Consider the following 12,732-nt stretch of genomic DNA (forward strand, 5'->3'; position numbering starts at 1 on the left):
TTGTTTCTCTTCCTCTTCCCCTTCTGGTACCCCTACGATTCAGGTGTCAGAAGGTTTAAGGATGTCCTGGAGGTTCCTAAGCTTCTCCTCATTTTTTTGAATTCTTGTTTCTTCATTCCTTTCTGTTTGGTTGTTTTTCTTCCTTCTGGTCAACTCCATTGGTCTGAGTCCCAGTTTTATTTCCATCACTATTGGTTCTGTGTGAATTTTCCTTTATTTCATTTAGTGTAGCCTTCATTTTTTCATTTAATTTGTGACCAAATTCAACCAGTTCTGTGAGCATCTTGATCACCAGTGCTTTGAACTGTGCATCTGATAGGTTTGGCTATCTCTTGGTCACTTAAAAGCTTTGGGGCTTTGATTTGTTCTTCTGTTTCAGCCATAATTTTTTTGTCTGGTTGCACCTGTTATGTGTGAGGAGTGGAGCCTTAGGTGCTCACCAACTGGGGCAACTCCCCTGTCTGAGTTCAAAACACATTTAAATGTTTTGTAAAATCCCTCATGAAACCATCTGGCCCAGGACTTCTGGGTTCCGTGAGATTTCGGTTACTGCTTCAATTTCAGTCTGTTCAGGCTTTCTGCTTCTTTTTCATTTAGTTTTGGAAGATTGTATTTTTCTAGAAATCCATTGATTTCACCTAGGTTTTCAAATTTCTTGGCATATAGTTCTTCATAGTAACCTCTTACAATCCATTGTATTTCTGTGGTATCAGTTGTAATCTCTCCTCTTTCATTTCTGATTGTGTTTATTTGGGTCCTCTCTCTTCTTTTCCTGATGAGTCTGCTTAAAGGCTTGTTGATTTTGTTTATTTGAGGCTTTATTTCCTGGTGCTGGGACCCTGGGTTACATGGTCTGTCTCACTCCCCAATTTCACATGGTTTATCTGCACACAAATGTGGGACTGCCTGGTCAGCCAGCTGCCTTGCAGGCAGTGCCTTACTTCACCATCACCACCTCACTGGGTCTGCCCATTGCCACCCTGCGCCTGGGGTCTGCCAGCTTTTGCCTGCGTGGCCAGGGTCCACCTGCTGCCATCTTGCGTGCCCAGGGTGCCTTGCACGCCCGAGATGCTTTGTGCTCCCAGTGCCACCACTTTTTGTGCTGCATCTCCTCTCTGCTCAGCCACCCGACTTCGCCCTGCCTACCGGTCTGGATGAATGTGTCTATTTTAACTCCTTAGTTGCCTGATTTCCATACAATTCAATTTTTTTGTCAGTTCTGGTTGTTATTTTGTTTCTAATTTGTTGTCCTTATTTTGGTTGTGAGAGGAGGCACAGTGTGTCTATCTATGCCTCCATCTTGGCTGGAAGTCCCAGCCATTCACAGTTTTGATATAGAACATTAATAATCAACATGCATAGCTGTCACTTATATATGACTGAGTATATTTTAAGATTCATTTTTGTTCATTTAAAATTTAAAATCTTAAAAACCCAAGTTTATTGGGTGCATATCATTCCATTGCATCTGTACCACATATTACTTAATTATGTCTTTTTTCAGGATATATATTTAAAAACATCATCTCAAATATTCTCCTCAGAAAGTGGCTCATTCCAGGTCTGGGATAGGGAGTGTACAAAGTGTCCAGAATATGTTTCAAAAAGAAAGAAAGTGCTCAAAGACAAATGGGAATACAGGAGCCAGTCTGAGAGGTGAATTTCAGAAATACAAAAAATGATGATAACAGAGCTTCCAGCCAAGATGGAGGCATAGGTAGATAGTCTTTACTTCCTCCACAACCAAAAGAAGGACAGCCAATTTAAAAACAAAAATCAATCAGAACGGCCAGAAAATCGAACTGTATGAAAGTCCAACAACCAAGGACGTAAAGAAGATACATTCATCCGGACTGGTAGGAGGGTAGGGACAGGCAGCCAAGGCAGAGAGGACGTGCAGCAAGGTGGGGACTGGTGGACTCGGGTGGGGGAGGCAGTGTGTGGCTGACCAGCAGTCCCACATTTGCATGCAGAATAATTGGGAAGAACAACTGGGGAGCAGGACAGATCGTGCAACCCAGGGTTCCATCGTGGGGGAAATAAAGCCTCAAAAACTCCAGCTGTAAAAATCTGTGGGGGTTGCGGCAGTGAGAGANGGAGGGTAGGGACAGGCAGCCAAGGCAGAGAGGACGTGCAGCAAGGTGGGGACTGGTGGACTCGGGTTGGGGAGGCAGTGGGTGGCTGACCAGCAGTCCCACATTTGCATGCAGAATAATTGGGAAGAACAACTGGGGAGCAGGACGGATCGTGCAACCCAGGGTTCCATTGTGGGGGAAATAAAGCCTCAAAAACTCCAGCTGTAAAAATCTGTGGGGGTTGCGGCAGTGAGAGAACTCCCAGTCTTACAGGAGAGTCTGTTGGAGGGACACATGGGGTCCTAGAACACAAATGTTCCCACCTGGGAATTACTAGAAAGGCAGAATTTGCTTGTAGGTATCAAGAGAAGTGATGGAAAGTGGGGTGAGCCCAGCAATGGCCATTGTTCCCTCTCTGACCCCTCTCCCCCACACAGAGCCACAACACAGCAAAGCGGGTTGCCCCGCCCTGGCAAATATTTAAGGCTCTGCCCCCTTGCAACATAACAGGTGTACTAAAAGAAAGAAATGTAGCCCAAATGAAAGAACATATCAAACTCCAGAAAGAGAACTAAGTGATGAGGAGATAGCCAACATACAAGGGGGCCCCAATTAGGTTAGCTGCTGACTTCTCAATGGAAACACACCAAGCAAGAAGACAATGGCAAGAAATATTCCAAGTATTAAGAACCAGAGGCCTACAACCAAGGCTACTTTACCCAAGGCTTTACCCAAGGCTCTCAATCAAGATAGAAGGCCAAATAAAGAGCTTCCAAGACAAAAAAAAAAGGTTAAAAAAATACACCTACACCAACCCAGCTCTGCAAGAGATGCTAAAGGGACTGCTCTACGGAAAGAAAGGAAAAGAGAGAGACAGAGAGGAACACAGGAACAAAAATGGCAATGAATAAGTACTTATCAATAATAACCATAAATGTAAATGGATTAAATGCTCCAATCAAAAGTCATAGAATAGCTGAATGGATAAGAAAGCATGACGTGCACATGTGCTGCCTACAAGAGATCTACCTCAGGACAAAAGACCTACACAGATGGAAAGTGAAGAACTGGAAACAAATTTTCCAAGCAAACGAACAGGAAAAAAAAAAAGCCAGGGTAGCAATACTCATATCAGACAAAATACACTTAAAAAAAAAGGGCCATAAAGAGAAACCCAGAAGGTCACTTCATAATACTCAAGGGAAGAATCCATCAAGAAGACATAAACCTTGTAAATATATATGCACCCAACATAGGAGTGCATATATATAACCCAAATATATAACGAAAATCTTAGGGGACCTCAAGAAAGATATTGACAGCAACACAATTATAGTAGGGGATTTTAACACTCCACTGTCAAAAATGGACAGATCTGCCAAACAAAATATCAACAAAGATATTGTGGCACTGAACAATGTCCTAGATTAAATAGACTTAACTGATATATAGAGCCCTTCATCCCAAAGAAGCTAAATACACATTCTTTTCAAATGTACATGGAACATTTTCAAAGATAGACCACATGATAGGACACAAAATAAGCCTCAACAAAGTCAATAAAATTGAAATCATACCAAGCATTTCTCCAACTACAAGGGACTGAAAATAGAAACCAACCCCACGGGGCTGGTTTTTCTTTTTTCTTTTTGGAAAAAAACTAAAACACTCAAAATCATGGACATTGGATAGCATGCTATTAAACAATGAATGGGTTAAGAAAGAAATTAGGGAAGAAATCAAAAAGTTTCTGGAAACAAATGAAAATGAACTCACAACAACCCAAAACTTATGGGACACAGAGAAGGCAGTCCTGAGAGGGAAGTTCATAGCAATACAGGCTTATCTGAAAAAGATAGAAACATTTCAAACAAAAACCTAACCCTACGCCTACAAGAACTCAAGGAACAACAACAAAGATAGCCCAGAGCAAGTAGAAGAAAGGAAATAACCAAGATCGGAGCAGAATTAAATGACATAGAGACTAAAAGCAGAATTCTAAGGATCAATGAATCCAGGAGCTGGGTTTTTGAAAAGATAAACAAAATAGACAAGCCATTAAGCAGGCTCATCAAGAAAAAAAGAGGACCCAAATAAACACAATCAGAAATGAAAGAGAGATTACAACTGACACCACAGAAATACATTGTAAGAAATACAATGTAAGAAATACAATTTCTTACATTATAAGACATTACTATGAAGAATTGTACATCAAGAAATTTGAAAACCTAGGTGAAATGGACAAATTTCTAGAAAAATACAATCTTCCAAAACTCAATGAAGAAGCAGAAAGCCTGAACAGACCTAAAACAGCAGATAAAATTGAAGCAGTAATAAAAAAAAACCCCAACACACAAAAGGCCTGGACCAGATGGTTTCACAGGAGAATTCTACAAAGCATTTAAAGAAGAGGTAACTCCTGTACTTCACAAACTATTCCAAAAAACCCAAAATGATGAAAGACTCCCAAACTCTTTTTATGAAGCCAGCATCATCCTAATTCCAAAATCAGATAGAGACACAACAAAGAAAGAAAATCTCAGGCCAATATCACTGATGAACATAGACTCCACAATTCTCAAGAAAATACTGGCAAACTGCATCCAACAATAACAATACATTAAAAAGATCATACGCCATGACCAGGTGGGATTCATCCCAGGGGTGCAAGGATGGTTCAAAATTCGCAAATCAGTAAATGTAATACATCACATAAAAAAAAGCAAAGACAAAAACCACATGATCATATCAATAGATGTGGAAAAAGCTTTTGATAAGGTACAATAGCCATTTATGATAAAGGCACTCAGCAAAGTGGGAATAGAGGGAGCATTCCTCAATATAATAAAGGCCATATATGACCTACAGCCAACATCATACTCAATGGACAAAATCTAAAATCTTTTCCACTAAGATCAGGAACAAGACAAGGTTGTCCACTTTCACCACTTCTACTCAATATAGTATTGCAAGTTTTAGCCACAGTGATCAGACAGGAAAAGGAAATAAAAGGCATCCAGATTTGAAAGGAGGACACAAAACTGTCACTGTTTGCAGATGACATGATAGTGTACATGGAAAATCCTATAGACTCCACCAAAAACCTGCTCAACCTAATAAATGAATTTGGCAAAACAACGGGTTACAAAGTCAATATCCAGAAATATCCAGAAATCAAAGGCATTTTTGTATACCAACAATGAAACAGCAGAAGCAGAAATCAAGAAAAAAAATCCCATTTGATATAGCAAGAAGAAAAATAAAATATCTGGAAATAAACCTAACCAAGGAGGTAAAAGACCTGTATTCAGAAAACCACACAACACTGAAGAAAGAAATCTAGGAAGACACAAACAAATGGAAACATATACCGTGTTCATGGATTGGAAGAATTAACATAATCAAAGTGTCCATACTACCCAAAGCAATTTACACATTCAATGCAATACCTATTAAAGTACCAATGGCATATTTCACAGACATAGGACAAACACTTCAAAAATTTATATGGAACCATAAATAACCCCAAATAGCTGCAGCAATTTCAAGAAAGAAGAGCAAAGTAGGAGGGATCACAATACCTAATACCAAACTGTATTACAAGGCCAATGTAATCAAAACAGCCTGGTACTGGCATAAAAACAGGCCCATAGACCAATGGAACAGAACAGAGAGCCCAGAAATAAACCCAAATCTCTACAGTCAATTAATATTCGACAAAGGGGACAGTAACATAAAATGGAGTAAAAATAGGCTCTTCAACAAATGGTGCTGGGAGAACTGGACAGGTACGTGCAAAAAAATGAAACTTGAGCACCAACTTACACCATACACCAAAATAAATTCAAGGTGGATAAAAGATTTAAATATAAGTTGTGACACCATGAAAGTCCTAGAGGAGAACATAGGCATGAAAATCTCAGATATTTCATGCAGCAAAATTTTTACTGATATGTCTCCTAGAGCAAGGGACATAAAGGAAAGAATAAACAAATGGGATCTCATCAAAATAAAAAGCTTCTTCACCATTAAAGAAAACAGTATTAAAACATAAAAAGAACCAACTTTGTGGGAAAACATATTTGCCACGGTTTAATCTCCAAAATATACGAAGAACTTACACGACTCCACTCTAAGAAGACAAGCAACCCATGTAAAAAATGCACAAAGGGGTCTTCCAGTCAAGTTGGAGGCATAGGTGGAAACACTGTGCCTCCTTCCACAACAAAATTAAGGACAACAAAGATTTAGAAACAGAAACACAACCAGAATAGATAGAAAATTGAATTGTATTGAAGTATGACAACCATTTAACCAGACTGGTAGGAGGGCTGGAGTTAGTAGCCAGCAGAGAGGGGTCGTGGCAGGAAAAGGTGGTGGCTGCCAGACCAGGGAGCGCAGGTTGCACAGGGCTGACCACAGTAACGCATTTGTGAGCAGATAAACAAGGCAAAAACAGGCAGTGAGACAGACTGTGCAACCCAGGGCTCCAGTGACGGAAAATAAAGGATAAAAGCACCGATTGAAAAGGTGCCAGGAGAAACTCCTAGCCTCACAAGAGAATTCATTGGAGAGACCCACAGGGCCCTAGAATATACACAAGCCCACCCACCTGGGAACCAGCATCAGAAGGGCCCAATTTGCTTGTGGGAAGTGGCAAAGGGGACCGAAATCTGAGAAAGCAGAGCAAGCACCATTGTTCCCTCTCTGACCCCGCCCCCACATACAGTGTCACAACCCAGCCACTGGGTTGCCCCATCCTGGTGAACACCAGGCTCTGCCCTGCATATATAACAGGTGTGACCTGACCAAAAACTATGGCTCAAACAGAAGAACAAATCAAAGCCACAGAGTCAATACTTTTAAGCAACCAAGAGATAGCCAACCTATCAGATACACAGTTCAAAACACTGGTGATTAGGATGCTCACAGAACTGGTTGAATTTGGTCACAAATTAGATGAAAAAATGAAGGCTACTCTAAGTGAAATGAAGGGAAATGCACAGGGAACCAATAGTGATGGAAAGGAAACTGGGACTCAAATCAATGGAGTGGACCAGAAGGAAGAAAGAAACAACCAAACAGAAAAGAATGAAGAAACAAGAATTCACAAAAAAATGAGAAGAGGCTTAGGAACTTCCAGGATATCTTTAAATGTTCCAACATCTGAATATAGGGGTACCAGAAGGGGAAGAGGAACAGCCACAAGTGGAAAACTTATTTGAACAAATAATAAAGAACTTCCCCAATCTGGCAAAGGAAATCGACTTCCAGGAAATCCAGGAAGCTCAGAGAGTCCTAAAGAAGGTGGTCCCAAGGTGGAACACACCAACGCACATCATAATTACATTACCCAAGATTAAAATTAAGGAGAGAATCCTAGAAACAGCAAGAGATAAGGGGACAGTCACCTATAAAGGAGTTCCCATCAGACTGTCAGCTGATTTCTCAAAAGAGACCTTACAGGCAAGAAGGGGCTGGAAAGAAGTATTCCAAGTCATGAAAGGGAAGGACCTACATCCAAGATTGCTCTATCCAGCAAAGTTTTCATTTAGAATGGAAGGGCAGATAAAGCACTTCTCAGATAAGGTCAAATTCAAGGAGTTCATCGTCTCCAAGCCCTTATTTTATGAAATGTTAAAGGGACTCACCTAAGAAAAAGAAGATGAAAAATAGGAACAATGTGGGACAGGAAACTAACAGTTATTAACAACCATTCCTAAAACAAAAAGAAACTAAGCAAACCACTAGAACAGGAACAGAAACACAGAAATGGAGATCCTGTGGAGGGTTAGCAACAAGGAAGTGGAAGGAGGAGAAGCGGAGAGAATGTCCAGAGAATAAGTAGCATAGAGGGTTGGGAGAAAATAGACGGGGAGGCAAGAGTAGTGTGGGAAATATAGAAGCTAAAGAACTTATGACACATGGACATGAATTAAAGAGGGGAAATGGTGGGAGGGGGTGTACAAGGTGGAGGAGAATGAAGGGGGGAATGGGAGAAATGCAACAGGAGAATCAATAAAATACATTATAAAAAATAAAATAAAATAAATGGGCAAAGGACTTGAACAGACAGTTCTTCAAGGAGGACATACAGAGGATCCAGGGACACATGAAAAGATGCTGAATATCACTAGCTATCAAAGAGATGCAAATTATAACCACAATGAGATACCATTTCACACCAATCAGAGTGGCTATCATAAAGCAATAAATAATGACAAGTGTTGGAGAGGCTGTGGAGAAAAGGGAACCCTAGTGCACTGTGGGTGGGATTGCAGACTGGTGCAACCACTATGGAAAACAGTATGGAATTTCCTCAGAAAACTAAAAATGGGTCTGCCTTTTGACCCAGCAATTCCACTGCTAGGATTATATCCTAAGAACCCTGAAACACCAATCCAAAAGAACCTATGCACCCCAATGTTCATAGCAGCACAATTTACAATGGCCAAGTGTTGGAAGCAACCTAGGTGCCCATTAATAAATGAATGGATCAAAAAACTGGTATATTTACATGATGGAATACTATGCAGCAGGGAGAAAGAAGGAGCTCCTCCCCTTTGCAACAGCATGGATCTAACTGGAAAGCATTATGCTGAGTGAAATAAGCCAGGCTGTGAAAGATAAATACCATATGATCTCACCTTTACCCGCAACCTAAACAACAAAATGGATAAATAAACAGAATATAAACAAAGACATTGATATAGAGAACAGGCTGACAGTGACCTGAGGGGAGAGGGGAGGGAATTTCAGGGGAAAGGGTTTGCAGGAATGAGAATGAAGGACATATGGAGAAAAAGTAGGAGGGGGGTGGAAACAGGAGGGGGGTGGGGAACACTGGGCCAGTGGACTGGGATGAGAGTAAAAGACAGAGCACTGTACTCGAACAACAATTAAAATTAAAAATAAAATAAAAAATAAAATAAAACAGTTGCTAAATCAAATAAAAAATATTTACACGGAATTAAAAAATCACCATTGCAACCCCTAATTTAACAATTTATTTAAGCCAGGATCATCAATGGATGCTGAAATGATTAGGTAAAAGGTTTTATATACCATGACCTGAAAATATCTCCATCAGATTACTTCTTTTTTTAAAGTTATTTATTTACTCATTTATTTTTAGAGAGAGGGGAAGGAAGAGCAAAACACAGGGAGAGAAATTTCAATGTGTGGTTGCCTCTCACTTGCCCCTCACTGGGGGCCTGGCCTGCAACCCAGGCATGTGCCCTGACTCTTTGGTTCACAGGCCAGCACTCAATCCACTAAGCCACACCAGCCAGGGCATGATTACTTCTTGATTAACAATGAACAAAGGTAACTTTTACCATGGAGTAATCAGGTGCACACATTACTTGAACCAAAGTGAACAAATTTAGCATCATTAGAAATGGATCGAACCTAAATTACGTGCTTCTTGATGTGATACAGTAAGAACACACCACCACCCATACATAGTATTCCTGCCAAATACATTTGAAGTTAACCTAGTCATGACACCACAAATGAATCCAGAATATTAGACATTTTACACGATAAACATTCTAGACTCCTCAACTCTTCAAAACTGACATTATGAAACACAAGTAAGGGGAAACTCTACAACCAAGCGTGTCCAACCTTTGGCATCTCTGAGCCACCCTGGATGAAGAAGAGTTGTTTTGGGCCACACATTGAATATACAAACACTAATGAAAAGTGATAAGCAAGAAAAGGTTTTCAGTAAGTTTATGATTTTGTGTTGGACCACATTCATAGCCATTGGCCCATTGGACACCCCTGCTACATTAAAGAAACTAAAAATATGTGCCCTCTCTCCACCACCTGAGGAAACAGTGAGAAGTGGTCATTTACAAATCAGGAAGGGGCTCTCACCAAGCATCACATTTGCTTGTATCAAATCTATCTTAGAACCAAATCAATCTTGGACTTTCCAGCCTCCAGAACTGTGAGAAACAGATGTTTGTTTTTGATGGTGGTGGTTGTTGTTTTAAAAGACAAATCCATCCAATGTAATATGTGACTTTGACTTTTGGATCTTTTTTTTTTTTTAGATTTTATTTATTTATCTTTAGAGGGGAAGGGAAGGAGAGAGGGAGAGAAACATCAATGTATGGTTGCCTCTCGTGCGTTCCCTCTCGGAAACCGGGAACTGGCCTGCAACCTAGGCATGTGCCCTGACTGGGAATCGAACTGCGATCGTGTGGTTCGCAGGCCCGCGCTCAATCCACTGAGCTACACCAGCCAGGGCCTTTTGGATCATTTTTTAAAACTGACATATAGGACCTTTGGGGAACAATTGAGGCAATTTAAATATGGATTATATAGCAGATGACACTACAAATCAATGTTAAGTTTCTTACGTGTATTCAAGATATTGAGATTATATAAGAAAACCACCTTGTTCTTAGAGATGCAAATGAAAATATTTAGTGGTAAAGTACATGATGTCTGCTCATATATGTTTACACAAATGTTGAGCAAAAAACAAAAATATATAGATAGTTATAGGCAGCAATTAAGCAAATGGTGTAAAATGTTAAAAACTGGTGACTGTAAATGAGGGACATACAGAACACATCAGTTTTTAGTTTTCCTGTAGCTTTCTTTAATTGTTGTTCAGTCCTATAGTACCCATTTTCCCCCATTACTCTTCCCTGCCCTATCCAGCCCCCGCTTCCACATTCAATCCTCCCCGCCTCAACCCTATTGCCTTTGTCCATGGGTCCTTTTTCCTGTAGTTTTAAAATTTTTCAAAATAAAAACTTAGGAAAAAATAACTATAAAAATGCCAGAGTACCTCCAATACTTTCCCAGAATGCCTGACTCATATGTACTGATGTAAATTCAGTCTTTCGGAAGAAAATGAAAAGTATTTGCCAGGATCGATAAAGCCTCAAAGAAAATGATCTGGTACTGGGAAAGAGAACATACTTACCAATACTGTTCACAGGCAGCCACTACCACAAGGCGGGATCCAGTTGATGGGCTCAAAAGATAGCTAATCCTTCAAGGTTTGAAAGGTCAAAATGGGTCATAAAGACATAAATCTGCAATTGCCGGTTGATAAAAATGGCACCTGAGATCTATGAAAAACTATCACCTGAATATTCCTTTTCTCTACAGTCTTTGTAAGGGGCATGTTTTTTTTTTTAAATTTTGTCTGCTTCTACAGAGCTTAGGTCCCATGCCTCCCTTTCTTGCTCCAATATCTTAAAAGTCTCCATCTTCTTCAGAATTTTTAAAATTTAAATTAAAAAAATGAGTAATTTATTTTCCCCATAAAGAAAGAAAAAGAGATTATCAGTAATGCTTAAAGTCCCCTTTGTCACTTCTCCCTCCTCTCTTCCCACCACCAAAAATACCATTGACAAAAGTTTGGTGTGTTTCCTTCCATAAAATATATACTGTATTTTTATATTAAATATATCACAATATATACTAAGAAGTCCTCAGCCCCTGCAGTCCATATTTATAATGGGAATTAGAACCTTTTTGGGAACCTGATAAAATTGCCCATACTTTTGCTAGAAAAATTTACATTATATCTACACATACAAATATCACAAGTTTAATATACAATAAGAAGCCCATCCAAATGGGATCTGTTCATCTTAGGTTAACAATTCCTGTTTTTCACTTTTTAAACAATAGTTTCCTTTTTCTTCCGAGCTTTCATCAGAACTCTTCAAAAGCCAAGAGATGACCCAAGATCACACAAACAGATGTGTCTTCAAGTCAATGCATGCTAAGTTGAAATCAGAATTTATCACCTCTAAAATAAAATATCCCACATCTAAATCTCTCATGCATACTCTAGTCTTACTCCCCTGTGACACTTTGACCCACTCTAAGTCAGTGCAATTTGACCATCCTTATTTCCCACAGCTATACTGAATCATGCACATGGGTTCATTCACGCAACAATTCTGCTGAACTTGCTATTCTAGTCACATTACTGGGAAAAGATCGATGTATTTGGTATAGGGCCCTGCAAGCCAGAGTAAGTTTTATTAATTTTTTTCCTCCTGTTTCCACTATTCCAAGGATGGTGGAATTATAACTCTATATTCTCTATGTTGGAATTTCAAAAAGTTTGTGATTATTTATATTTTTTAAAAAGACCATGAAGTCTTAAAGTGAAAACAAGTTCAGGCTGACCAACAAAGCATATATCCTTAAGTTCCTTTCTCTTTGTGAGCCAAGATTTGCCCATCAGAAAATGAGGACAAGGGTTTGACCTGGAATTCAGGAAACCTGACTAATGCTGGCCTCTGCTAAAATTCACTCTTCTCAGGTACAAACTTACATTATTACTACATTAGTCAATGGTCTTTCAACCTTACCAAAGAATGTCCCCCTAATAGTAGAAAAGAATGGATGCCTACTTTGGCGTGGCGGGGGGCGGGGGGGGGCTGTGTCAGAGGAAAAAGCAGTTAGCCTAGAACTGGCTTTGAAATAATCTTTCTTTAAAAAAATGTTTATTTTGTAGTCTTCCCCATAACACAATGTATTTGCTCTGATAGAAAAATCATTTATGTGCCAGATAAATTGATAACCTTTTCTAGATCATCAAATTAGTGTTCACGGAATAAATAACCTAACGACCCATCATTTTTTCACAGTCATACATTGCTCTTTTGTT

This window comes from Sturnira hondurensis, unplaced genomic scaffold (assembly GCF_014824575.4).
Source record: "Sturnira hondurensis isolate 20B ecotype Veracruz unplaced genomic scaffold, ASM1482457v3 Scaffold0020884, whole genome shotgun sequence".
Taxonomy (NCBI): Eukaryota; Metazoa; Chordata; class Mammalia; order Chiroptera; family Phyllostomidae; genus Sturnira; species Sturnira hondurensis.